Source organism: Dasypus novemcinctus, chromosome 13 (assembly GCF_030445035.2).
Source record: "Dasypus novemcinctus isolate mDasNov1 chromosome 13, mDasNov1.1.hap2, whole genome shotgun sequence".
Lineage (NCBI taxonomy): Eukaryota > Metazoa > Chordata > Mammalia > Cingulata > Dasypodidae > Dasypus > Dasypus novemcinctus.
In genome coordinates, this window is record NC_080685.1 from 7,093,706 (window position 1) to 7,107,099 (window position 13,394).

The 13,394-nt window shown below is 47.7% G+C and overlaps 1 long non-coding RNA gene across 1 annotated transcript; it reads right to left on the reverse strand.

The window, feature by feature from the left end:
- Window positions 1-7,133: 7,133 nt before the first annotated feature.
- Window positions 7,134-10,558, reverse strand: LOC139436227 (uncharacterized). Its single transcript, XR_011645309.1, has 4 exons — window positions 10,469-10,558; window positions 10,161-10,372; window positions 8,118-8,220; window positions 7,134-7,319 (listed from the first exon to the last, which is right to left on the reverse strand). It is a non-coding gene; the product is annotated as an uncharacterized lncRNA (long non-coding RNA).
- Between the last annotated feature and the right edge of the window lie 2,836 nt (window positions 10,559-13,394).

Consider the following 13,394-nt stretch of genomic DNA (forward strand, 5'->3'; position numbering starts at 1 on the left):
CCACGGAGTCCTCGAGGACTTCCTTCACTGTCTCTGCCTCTTCCTCTGGGCGGTAGAACCTGGTAGAGTTGACGAGAGAGACTTGAAACCCAGAAGATGACACGGCACAGAACCACCATGTCCTGACAGGAGGCTTGAGAGAGAGGCCAGAGCAGGCAGAGGCTAGGGCCACTCGCCACGGAAGCGAGCCACCCTCCTGGGACGAGGGCAAACTCTGGTGCCTTAAGGGCAGGAGCGAGGGAGAGGCAGGTGACGAGTCACCTGTACACTGGCCACAGACTGCCTGAGGGAGGGGGCTCGGCTCCCTCTGGAAGGCCCACAGCCATGATGGCACAGAGCACCCCGGGACGACTCGGAGAGGGACTTCAATTGTCCTTGTTTCCTGGGCAGAGGCCTAAGGAATACTTGTCCCTGAGGTGCTGTAGTTTCTTTCAGACCAACGCCTCCGACGTCTCTTTCTCGGAGCGTTTTCACATGTACGAGATACCTTTTCTGCACTTACATCCTTTTCTACAAGAAATCTGCCAAAACCTAAGGCAGAGAGTGCTGCAGGCAGACAGACATCTCGGCGTGCTCCGACCCACCCAGGGGAAAACAGGCGGTTTCTGTGAGTGGAGACAACCCCTGAGGCCAGTTATACTAGTTCACCTGAGGTCCGACTGGCCACGCCAGGACCGAGAAGAGAAGAGAAGAGAAGAGAAGAGAAGAGAAGAGAAGAGAAGAGAAGAGAAGAGAAGAGAAGAGAAGCCTGACTAGAGAGAAGGACACCAGCCCTGGTTACGCGCACGGAATCAGTTCCGTACGCACTAGAATCTGGGACTACGCTGGACTTCTCTGCCTGGTCTTTCTGGGAGGTACTGTCCGAGGTTTCCCCGCTAAGGACCCTCGCCTGATCTTTCGCTCTTACCCGGCATCCAGCGGCAGCTCTTCCTCATCCGCCGCAGCCTCGCGATTTTCTGCAAACAAATGAACAAATGCCCGGTCATGCACAGAACGGCTTGAGTTGCGCTTGTTGCCAAGACCGCAGCCTGAGTGATCGCGGAGCCCGAATTACGTTTGGAGGAGTTCACGGGATGCTAAGAGCATGTGACTGAAAGCCCCCATTATTTTGTATTCCACGAAATCAACGGGCTTGGATTGCTAACCCTCCAGGCCAAACCTTCCCGATCTGGATCCTTGTCATGCCGTGCTCCCTACCCAACGGGGCAAATGTTAAACACGTTCTCTAATCACCCCTTGAAGCTCTTCCAGCCGTGTCTGCCATCCTGCCATGAATCTCCTCGGCAAACACGGCACCTCCACGGCCACCGGGGCTCTAACACAGACCCATTCCTGTCTGGGAAGGCATGGAAAAATCATCCTGACACGCCTCTCCCTACACACTGGGCCTTGCTAGACACTTATCGATCGACTTCTACTGGGTTCACACGGGAAAAATTCACCATGGAGAGTGCCCCAGGGTGAACCGCATCGAGCTACTACTGCACCCGGCGCCGAAACTGAGGCCAAATCCAGGCTATTTCTGCGTTTCTGGCGTGGACCCATGATGATTACACTTTCCCGTCTATCGTAACCACGTGACACGCACTGTGCCAAATTACTCTTGTGGAAACCCAAATCCACGATTATAATTCGACCCCTCGCACTCAGTAAGAAAGGACGGGGGGAAATCCTCAAGGGCCTCCTCCCTGATTTGGGCAGGGTGAAACATCTGTTGTCTTCCCAGAGTTCCTGAGGAACTGGACGCAGTGCTGTCTGGAAGTTTTGCTGCAAGACGTAGGCTTTGCCCGTGGAGCTCTCCTGAGTGCTCTTGGCCTAGACGGGCGTAGCCGGTTTCTAGACCGATGGCTGGGCTCTACGAACTTTCAGAAGGGAAAACCCGGGTTGGGGTTTCATAGACGCTACGATCTGGGACCACTCGCGGGCTTGGGGACAAGGGCTGTGTCGCAGGCCACAGCCATGGGATTTACACGGGGACACTTTTGGGCGAGGAGAGACTGGGGCCTAGAGCCCAGGACTCACGTAAGCAACACCCCCAGAATTAGAGTCAAGACGGCCAACCTCCTTCCCTAGCCGTAGGGAATTGTCGCTAGAGGAACGCGGGCAAAAGCATTTCTGGGGAGACAAGGTGCCCCATCTTAGAGAGGAGCTCCTGCTGACCATGGCTGTACACGTGAGGCAGTGGTCACTCTAAGAGTCGGCCTTGGCCGCTCGCTACTCCACGCTCGGGGCTGCCTCGGGAGCTACGCCCACCACGGGCCCGCAAGGTGAGGCGGGGGCGTGCAGACGCCTGGCTCAACCGATGCCTGAGTTTCACATGTGTTCCTAGAGACTATTTTCACATCAACAATGGGTCTACAGGGCTTATGTGCAAAGACACCTCTCAGCCGAGACAGAAATGGTGAGCCTAAAGAAGGAGAAGCCTTCTGAGAGTCCGGCGCAAGTTCATTCTCTTCCAAACGGTGTACTCACGGGCTTCGTCCAGAGCCAAGTCCAATTTATAGTCGTCGAACAGGAAGCCGCCGCTGCGGCCAGGCCCGAGGGACCCGGGCAGGTCAGGAAGACTCGAGGGAGCCAGGTAACGCTCCTCCACGGAGTCCTCGAGGACTTCCTTCACTGTCTCTGCCTCTTCCTCTGGGCGGTAGAACCTGGTAGAGTTGACGAGAGAGACTTGAAACCCAGAAGATGACACGGCACAGAACCACCAGGTCCTGACAGGAGGCTTGAGAGAGAGGCCAGAGCAGGCAGAGGCTAGGGCCACTCGCCACGGAAGCGAGCCACCCTCCTGGGACGAGGGCAAACTCTGGTGCCTTAAGGGCAGGAGCGAGGGAGAGGCAGGTGACGAGTCACCTGTACACTGGCCACAGACTGCCTGAGGGAGGGGGCTCGGCTCCCTCTGTAAGGCCCACAGCCATGATGGCACAGAGCACCCCGGGACGACTCGGAGAGGGACTTCAATTGTCCTTGTTTCCTGGGCAGAGGCCTAAGGAATACTTGTCCCTGAGGCGCTGTAGTTTCTTTCAGACCAACGCCTCCGACGTCTCTTTCTCGGAGCATTTTCACATGTACGAGATACCTTTTCTGCACTTACATCCTTTTCTACAAGAAATCTGCCAAAACCTAAGGCAGAGAGTGCTGCCGGCAGACAGACATCTCGGCGAGCTCCGACCCACCCAGGGGAAAACAGGCGGTTTCTGTGAGTGGAGACAACCCCTGAGGCCAGTTATACTAGTTCACCTGAGGTCCGACTGGCCACGCCAGGACCAAGAAGAGAAGAGAAGAGAAGAGAAGAGAAGAGAAGAGAAGAGAAGAGAAGAGAAGAGAAGAGAAGAGAAGAGAAGAGAAGCCTGACTAGAGAGAAGGACACCAGCCCTGGTTACGCGCACGGAATCAGTTCCGTACGCACTAGAATCTGGGACTACGCTGGACTTCTCTGCCTGGTCTTTCTGGGAGGTACTGTCCGAGGTTTCCCCGCTAAGGACCCTCGCCTGATCTTTCGCTCTTACCCGGCATCCAGCGGCAGCTCTTCCTCACCCGCCGCAGCCTCGCGATTTTCTGCAAACAAATGAACAAATGCCCGGTCATGCACGGAACGGCTTGAGTTGCGCTTGTTGCCAAGACCGCAGCCTGAGTGATCGCGGAGCCCGAATTACGTTTGGAGGAGTTCACGGGATGCTAAGAGCATGTGACTGAAAGCCCCCATTATTTTGTATTCCACGAAATCAACGGGCTTGGATTGCTAACCCTCCAGGCCAAACCTTCCCGATCTGGATCCTTGTCATGCCGTGCTCCCTACCCAACGGGGCAAATGTTAAACGCGTTCTCTAATCACCCCTTGAAGCTCTTCCAGCCGTGTCTGCCATCCTGCCATGAATCTCCTCGGCAAACACGGCACCTCCACGGCCACCGGGGCTCTAACACAGACCCATTCCTGTCTGGGAAGGCATGGAAAAATCATCCTGACACGCCTCTCCCTACACACTGGGCCTTGCTAGACACTTATCGATCGACTTCTACTGGGTTCACCCGGGAAAAATTCACCATGGAGAGTGCCCCAGGGTGAACCGCATCGAGCTACTACTGCACCCGGCGCCGAAACTGAGGCCAAATCCAGGCTATTTCTGCATTTCTGGCGTGGACCCATGATGATTACACTTTCCCGTCTATCGTAACCACGTGACACGCACTGTGCCAAATTACTCTTGTGGAAACCCAAATCCACGATTATAATTCGACCCCTCGCACTCAGTAAGAAAGGACGGGGGGAAATCCTCAAGGGCCTCCTCCCTGATTTGGGCAGGGTGAAACATCTGTTGTCTTCCCAGAGTTCCTGAGGAACTGGACGCAGTGCTGTCTGGAAGTTTTGCTGCAAGACGTAGGCTTTGCCCGTGGAGCTCTCCTGAGTGCTCTTGGCCTAGACGGGCGTAGCCGGTTTCTAGACCGATGGCTGGGCTCTACGAACTTTCAGAAGGGAAAACCCGGGTTGGGGTTTCATAGACGCTACGATCTGGGACCACTCGCGGGCTTGGGGACAAGGGCTGTGTCGCAGGCCACAGCCATGGGATTTACACGGGGACACTTCTGGGCGAGGAGAGACTGGGGCCTAGAGCCCAGGACTCACGTAAGCAACACCCCCAGAATTAGAGTCAAGACGGCCAACCTCCTTCCCTAGCCGTAGGGAATTGTCGCTAGAGGAACGCGGGCAAAAGCATTTCTGGGGAGACAAGGTGCCCCATCTTAGAGAGGAGCTCCTGCTGACCATGGCTGTACACGTGAGGCAGTGGTCACTCTAAGAGTCGGCCTTGGCCGCTCGCTACTCCACGCTCGGGGCTGCCTCGGGAGCTACGCCCACCACGGGCCCGCAAGGTGAGGCGGGGGCGTGCAGACGCCTGGCTCAACCGATGCCTGAGTTTCACATGTGTTCCTAGAGATTATTTTCACATCAACAATGGGTCTACAGGGCTTATGTGCAAAGACACCTCTCAGCCGAGACAGAAATGGTGAGCCTAAAGAAGGAGAAGCCTTCTGAGAGTCCGGCGCAAGTTCATTCTCTTCCAAACGGTGTACTCACGGGCTTCGTCCAGAGCCAAGTCCAATTTATAGTCGTCGAACAGGAAGCCGCCGCTGCGGCCAGGCCCGAGGGACCCGGGCAGGTCAGGAAGACTCGAGGGAGCCAGGTAACGCTCCTCCACGGAGTCCTCGAGGACTTCCTTCACTGTCTCTGCCTCTTCCTCTGGGCGGTAGAACCTGGTAGAGTTGACGAGAGAGACTTGAAACCCAGAAGATGACACGGCACAGAACCACCAGGTCCTGACAGGAGGCTTGAGAGAGAGGCCAGAGCAGGCAGAGGCTAGGGCCACTCGCCATGGAAGCGAGCCACCCTCCTGGGACCAGGGCACACCGTGGTGCCTTAAGGAAGGGCAGGAGCGAGGGAGAGGCAGGTGACGAGTCACCTGTACACTGGCCACAGACTGCCTGAGGGAGGGGGCTCGGCTCCCTCTGGAAGGCCCACAGCCATGATGGCACAGAGCACCCCGGGACGACTCGGAGAGGGACTTCAATTGTCCTTGTTTCCTGGGCAGAGGCCTAAGGAATACTTGTCCCTGAGGTGCTGTAGTTTCTTTCAGACCAACGCCTCCGACGTCTCTTTCTCGGAGCGTTTTCACATGTACGAGATACCTTTTCTGCACTTACATCCTTTTCTACAAGAAATCTGCCAAAACCTAAGGCAGAGAGTGCTGCAGGCAGACAGACATCTCGGCGTGCTCTGACCCACCCAGGGGAAAACAGGCGGTTTCTGTGAGTGGAGACAACCCCTGAGGCCAGTTATACTAGTTCACCTGAGGTCCGACTGGCCACGCCAGGACCGAGAAGAGAAGAGAAGAGAAGAGAAGAGAAGAGAAGAGAAGCCTGACTAGAGAGAAGGACACCAGCCCTGGTTACGCGCATGGAATCAGTTCCGTACGCACTAGAATCTGGGACTACGCTGGACTTCTCTGCCTGGTCTTTCTGGGAGGTACTGTCCGAGGTTTCCCCGCTAAGGACCCTCGCCTGATCTTTCACTCTTACCCGGCATCCAGCGGCAGCTCTTCCTCACCCACCGCAGCCTCGCGATTTTCTGCAAACAAATGAACAAATGCCCGGTCATGCACAGAACTGCCTGAGTTGCGCTTGTTATCAAGACAATAGCCTAAGTGACTAAAAGCCTCCATAGTTGTATTTAAGGACATTTCAATCAAATGGGTTTCTTATCCATGTGGTAAAATGTTCCCGATGTGTACCATTGTCATGATGTGTTGTATCTCATATAGGAGTAATATTAAAATTGCTCTTTACTTCAACTCTTTGAACTTACCAGCTCATCTCCATCCTCCGATATTGGTGTTTTCCAGAGACGGTAGCTCAATGACACATCAGAGGTCTAGCATTGAACCCCTTCTGTCTTTAATGTATGGAAAAGTCATTCAGGGGCACTTACTTCTACACATTTGATCCTTCATGGAGAGCTAGAAGTCTGGTTCTACTGTGTTAATATAGGAAATTTATTATTGAAATCATTTTATATAAACTACCCTATACAACCACATCAAATACGTACACTTACACAAAACACAGGGTCTTTATAGTATTTTGAAGTGAATTCATAAATTTTACATTTTTGCTGATACCATAATTGTGAAACACACTCGGATTCATATTGCTGGTGTGGAAACCCAAATTCCTGAGTGAGAAATCAAACCCTGATGCCTACACAGAAAGGATGGGTAAAGTTTCGTATCTACTCCAGAGTTCCTTCAGTCTCACATTACCTCTTCTCAGCACCTTACTTTGGTCAATTAAAGTTCTTTGGGTGCTTCTTACTTCCCCAAAAGCCATGTTCTATTGAGTAATGAAGGAGACATATGTAATAATGTGACCTAAAACCTAGTTATTTATTTTCTGAGCTCCTGTGCAGGCAATCCTGATTGCTTTGTGGCCACAAATGCCCCCTGTGAAGGCAGAGAGCAGAAACAGTTGTCCTTTCCAGAGGTGGGGAGATGTGGCTCTCTTTTGACCCTGGCAATCAGAGCAACTCTGGGTCCTCAGGGCCTGTGGCCAACTTACCTGACTGCAGCTCATGATAGAGGCTCTCTGCCAGCTTGCCTCCTTGATCCAGTTTCTCTCTAAAGTTCTCCCACTGGGAGCTGTCAGGTTCGCTGTTGGTGAGTAGGTCTCTGAAGAGCTGATGGAGCATGTAAGAGACATCTCTCCCTACTTGCAGTTTCTGCCTCATCTGGAGCAGCTCTTGCAGTTGATCATGAATTGGGGAAACGTGTTTCCTATGATGGGACATGAAAGAAAGTTTAAAAATGCAAAGAGGTGAATGATTGTTTCTTTCTTTGTTTCTTTGCTTACTGTTTTTTAGACAGTATCAGGGATCAAACCAGGCACGTCACACTTGGAATGTAGGCGCTTAACCACTTGAGCTACAATCGTTCCCCTGCTTGACTGGCTTTAATGATTTAAAAGACTTTTTTGAGAATATCCCAAAACTTTTCCACAAAATTTCTATCATGTTTGGTGAAATGTGTCTTACAAAGAGAACGAAAAGTTTAAAAAAACAAAAAAGAGAAAAATGGCCTCCTTATCAGAGCCTCTCCTAAAAGAGTCTGTGAAAAATCCCTAGCCCCAAACCCCACTTCATTCTTCTGAAAACAAAACCAGATGGTTTTTGACTCTGCTTCCTAAGGATTCCGCTTGATACCTTCTCTCCTCAGAGAAGCCCATTTCATGATTTGACCAAGAGTGTATTATGCAGAAAGGGGACAGAGAGCCAGGCAGACTGGTGGGAGAGGTACAGCTGGCATGAACTGGAGGGATGAAAAGACAAAAGGAAGGGTTAAGAAAACATTGTTTTCAATCGAAAGAAGACAAGCCATGATCAGTCAGAAGTAAAGTAAAAAGAAAGGAGGGTCTGCGTAAGAAATGGAGACCATATTTTATGATAGAGCTGTTTAATTTTTGGATATATATCTGGCCAAGCTGTACTTCGCTTGTACATTTCTGCCCTTGCCCTTGCTCTCTTTCTCTCAGCTGAGCTGCCCCATGGCAGAGCTTTATCCACCTTCCCTCCTTACCCCAGTCTCACAGCAGGTGCAGGCTTCTCTGCCAGCTCCTCCTCCTCAAACTGCAGCTTCTCCCCCAGCACGGATTCCAGGATGTCTTTATATTGTCCAGGCTCTGAGAAAAGAGAGACATGACGGCCTCACTTGAAGCTGGACATGCTGCCTTCAAGGGAGGAGGTAGGGTCCATCCCTTAGTGAAAAATAACCCAAGTGTGAGACTCAACGCTGGGATTTCCATTTTTTAATTCCTCCATCTCCAGCTACATGGCATGATTCCTGATCATTTCAGAGATGAGAAATGAGAAATGAAAATCTAGCCCATGGAAACACAGAGTAACTGGAAAAGGCTGATTCAACTGCAATGAATCAAGCAAAATTCATGTTCCCCAGGTCTCATGGTGAACCCTGGGCCCCTTTATCAAGGTTCATCACCCCTCAGGTAGAGCGAGAAGCAGAAAGCTAAAGGGGAGAACTGTGGCAGACTGGGGAGGCCCCCAAAGACTATCACTTTTGTTCTACTGTGAGTTTCAAGAATTTCAAAGATTACACAGATAATATAGATTATCTAGAAACTATTATGTAAAGTATAAGGCTCAAGGCCCATAAGTGCCTAGAACAAAGGAGACCAAACACTAGTACATTTGCTTTCAATTACAAGTAGAAGAAATAATAGTAAAATATTATACAGTACACCTGGCTCTGCTGTGAGAGCTTTACAAAATTTAACTAATCTCTTTGTTTAAAAACTTAATGAGGTAGGTACTACTGTAGAACTATTTTAATAGGTGGGGAAGTGAAGGTTACAGAAGACAAACAAATTGGATCTGAACCCAGGAACTCTGGCCCAGGTTCCATGCTCTTCTTCACTGTACTGTTACCTTCACTCACAGTTCATGGGAGATATGTTTCTTCTTCAACTGCATTTCCCCCCCAACATTTATATTATATGAAAAAAGGACAGCAGTGCAACTCAGTTTATCCATTCCTCAAAGTGTTCCACTGAGTAACATGCTTTAAGTTTCACTTTCCTGATTTTCAGGCATTTTCAATAAAGCAAATCCCCTCTATTGGTTTATACAAAAATAACTATAGGAAAATGAAGCCAATTCAGGTTCAGCGTTGACAAGATGCCATCGATTCATTCTGTGGTGCATGTCCCCTTGTTCTCATTATCCCTTCAGACCAGTGGGTTTCCAAATGTGAAGGATGACTTTGGGGAGGGAAGGGGCTTTCCCTGACACCGCGACCTGGGCTTTCCAGGGCTTGGTGTCTCCTCCACTTAGCCTCACTCTCAGCTTGCCCATGTCTCCTAGCTCAGATGCTGAAGCCCACCCAGAGCTCCTGGCTGCTCTGAGGCATGGAGGCTCACCAGTTCAGGGAGAAGCAGGCAGGAAATAACAGATACTCTGATTCTCCCAGATTCACACTCAACCACACCACAGAATGGAAAATGGCTTCCTTGGACTTAAGTGGAAGGAGACACTGCCCTCAGACACAGGACTTCCTTCTCACCAGGCAGAGAGGCATAGGAAGTTCAGGGAGGAGCAGTCTCCTCTTTAAATTCCTTCAAGGCAAGCATGGTGTCCTAATGTGACATTTCCACAGGGTAACAGGAACAGTGCTTTCCCAAGGGGGCCTCCATAGAAGGATCAGTTGATAGAAGCCCGTTAGTCCCAGGATATCTAGACCAACAGTCATGTCATTTCTCCAGTATCTGATCCAACAGAGCTTTCTAGAGATATTGTGTCACCCATGGCCAAGAAAAATAACAGTTTTGGGCCTCCTCTGAGAACTCATAAAGTGAGATCTGAATTCTTATTCTTTCACTCTCACTGCTAACTTGGAAAATTAGTTTTACTTCCCTGTGCCTCAGATTTTCCACCCTCTGCAAATGGAGAGAAAAATACATATTATTTCAACCTAACGATTGTGGCCTGGATGAAGTTCTTTTTGAGGTAGGGTAGAGAAGAATAAAACCTGGACGGTCTTTATGTTATCACAGGGAAGACAGAAAGTCCATCACCACCCTGGGAGTCTGGACCCTATCGGACTTACTGTATTTCTGTAGCTGGTTGGCCAGGGAGTATGCAGTCGCTTGGGATATAAGGAATTTCTCTGTGAGGTCTCTGAAATCCTGTTTGCTTTTGGCCAGCTGGGAGCACAACTTCCGGTTGACTTCCTGGATGCTCATTTCTGTCCTGGGAGCACAGGAAGTGTGGAGAGAGACTGCCATGCTGAAGCAGGTGGCACAAGAGTGGAGGCCAGGACTGGGGAGAAAGTCAAGCACATGATGGATTAAAAACAAGTGAAATGAAGTGTTGAATCAGGAAGGAGAGATGAGGATACTGTAATTCTTAACTTACTGTTAGGAAAACTTTGATCAATTCTCTACAGCTCTTGAAGGTCCTTAACACACAAAACAAGTTCAAGATGCCAAAGCACCAAACCTTAGGCACTGCCTGGGGCTCAGCCTCCAACAGGAGAGCTGGAGGGAAGGCCCAGTGCTCCAGGTAACTGCCTGCAGGCTCAATAACAGAATTAGAAGGTGGGGGTGCTGTGGAATGTTGGGAACCTATGCCTTCCAGTTGCCTAGGGCAACTGATACATGAGGTCAACTGGTTCCCTCTAAAGGTCACCACCCATGGGGTCCACCCCTTCAGCAGTCCCTCTCAGTTTATGTGTGGCCTTGTGCTGGTACCACCCACCTAACACTTGCCAAAAAATCTAGGCATTTCTCATTATTCATTCTTGTATAGATAAAGAATATCAATCACTCCCCAAACCCTTATTTTCTTTAGGGCTTCCCTGAAGTCATGCCACCTCCTTTTAAAATTCAAACAGATTTTTATCTTTGGCAAAAATGGAAAATTCTCAGATTAACATTGTTCTTCTCTGGGTTTCCTCTATTTTATATATCTTCTTAAAAGTATAGAAAAAATAGCAACATATTATATAAAAAGTAAATGATTAAATACTTCTAAAAATGTTTACTTTACCTTCTTTTTCTGTATCCTATATTTCTTTTCTAACTATGGGAAGCCTGGCTGGCTTTTCATTAAATTCACCTACAGACTGTCAGCCTACCACGTAACCCTCATTCTACGAGTGCGAAGCTTTGCTTTTACACTTCAGTAAACATTACATTTCGTACTCTTCCATTCTGTATTTTATTCAGGCCCCACAAGAGTTGTTTCCAAGATGTTCAAGTGATTAAAATAGTTGATCTTTCCTTAAATACTTGCCAACCCAATGCTACTTACGTGTTTTTAATACACCACATATTGAATAGAACAGGACTCAAGAACAGGTGTAAGGAATATTTCTTGCTAGGATGCTCGTGTTGGACTAAAACCAGAACATGGTAAGACCAAGTCATGACTCTGGGGTAGGCGGTGAACCCCAGGGAATGTGAACTATGGGGCTCAGTGTCAGAGAAGGTTAAGGAGCATTAGGCAGGCATAGGATACTGATCCCCTGGGTCATTCTTCGGTGACTCTCCCCACATTTTCTAGTCATCCCTTTCTACCTGGGTTTTGTAAGCCTGGCTCACAGATGAACCCCCTGTGGTAGCCTCTCTTCATTTGAGTTGCTGGATTTACCTGAGTTGAAGGTGACATGGGTGTGACTATGAGCCTTTGAGCAGTCATGAAAAAGGACAAAAGCAGTCAGGAAAAGGAGAACGGGATCAACTACTTCCCCCACTTTCTTTTTAAATAGGAGGTACCAGGCATTGATCCCAGAACCTCATACATGGGATGAAAGCACAGAACAAATGAGTTATATCTGCTCCCCAATAGGAGCTTTTTGTTGGATTCTTTGCTTGTTTAGGAGGTGCTGGGAACTGAACCCAGAATCTCATATAAGGGAAGCAAGTGCTCAATACTTGAGCTATATCCTCTTCCCTGCATCCACCCCTGCCTAATAATATAAATTTTTGTAGTTTCCAGTTTTGGGCAATTATAAACAAAACTACTAAGAAACATCAAGGAAAAGATTGCTGTGTAGGGTATATTGTGTGAACACTGAAACTTGAGCATCTGGTCATATCACTGGTATATGTTTAAATTTTTAACAATTTTATCTCTTCAAGTGCTTATACCATTTTTCTTGATCACAAGTGGATGAGATTTTCTGTTGCTTTAAAACCTCCCTTACCTGGTAATTTCAGTCATTCAGTTTTAGTTATACTAAGGGATGTGTGATGGTGTTTCACTTTAGAGTTAATTTATTTCCCAGATGACTAATGTATTGAGCATTTATTCAAGTGCCATTGGCCCTTTATATATATTCTATGTAAAGATCGGTTCAAGTCTTTACCCAATTATTTTATTACATTGATTATCTTATCGGGCTTCATGATATATTCTACAAATTGTTTCTTGGAAATAAATATATTTTTTTCCTATTTCGTGTCTTATTTTCTCATAATGGTATAATTTTTTGACAAACATTTATGTGTGTGTGTGTGTCTGTGTGTGTGATAATTTATGGAAAAATTCATTGCCTAATGTAATGATGAAAAAGTTTCCTATATTTTCTTTCAAGAATTTTAATAGTTGTAGTTTTTCCACCTGCTCTAATCCAAGTTTAGGGAATTTTGCATATGTGGTGAGAAAAGGGCTGCTATCTTTAATACAACATTTAGCTTTCTTACCCTCATTTCCTGTAAAGAGTTAACATTATCCATTGAATAGCACTGGTACTTTCAGTGAAAAGCAATTGAACATGTTTGTCTGTCTATGCCTGGACCTCTCTGTTCCATTAATCTGTACGCTACAGTTTTTGCTTTTGACAACACACTATCTTGCTTTCTCTAGTTTTATGAAAATTCTGATATTTAATAGTGATTCCTTTTACCTTGGAAAGACAATATTCTTAAATGCTTCTTTGCATTGATTGAAATGATCATGTTTTTTTCCTCCTTTATTCCACTAACATGAAATTTGTATCATTGATAATTTTAAACATATAAAAGAATATAAGCTGTATTTCAGGTTTTATAATTTTTGTGCATTAAAACTATTCTATTGGTTATATAGGGGTATACTTAACATACAATAAAGTACTCAAAGTTGAGGTCAAAAAATTAAGAAATTTGACACATATTTATGTGCATGCATCATCAAGAGTGTGGGTACATCTATACCCCAAAAGTTTCTTCATATTCCTTAGAAACCTCCTCACTCCATTTCCAAACTGCAAAAAAAATCACTCTCCTAAAAGATTCATATGCATTTTTAAAAGATTTTTATAAATGCAATCATTCATTATACACAGTCTTTTGTTGGG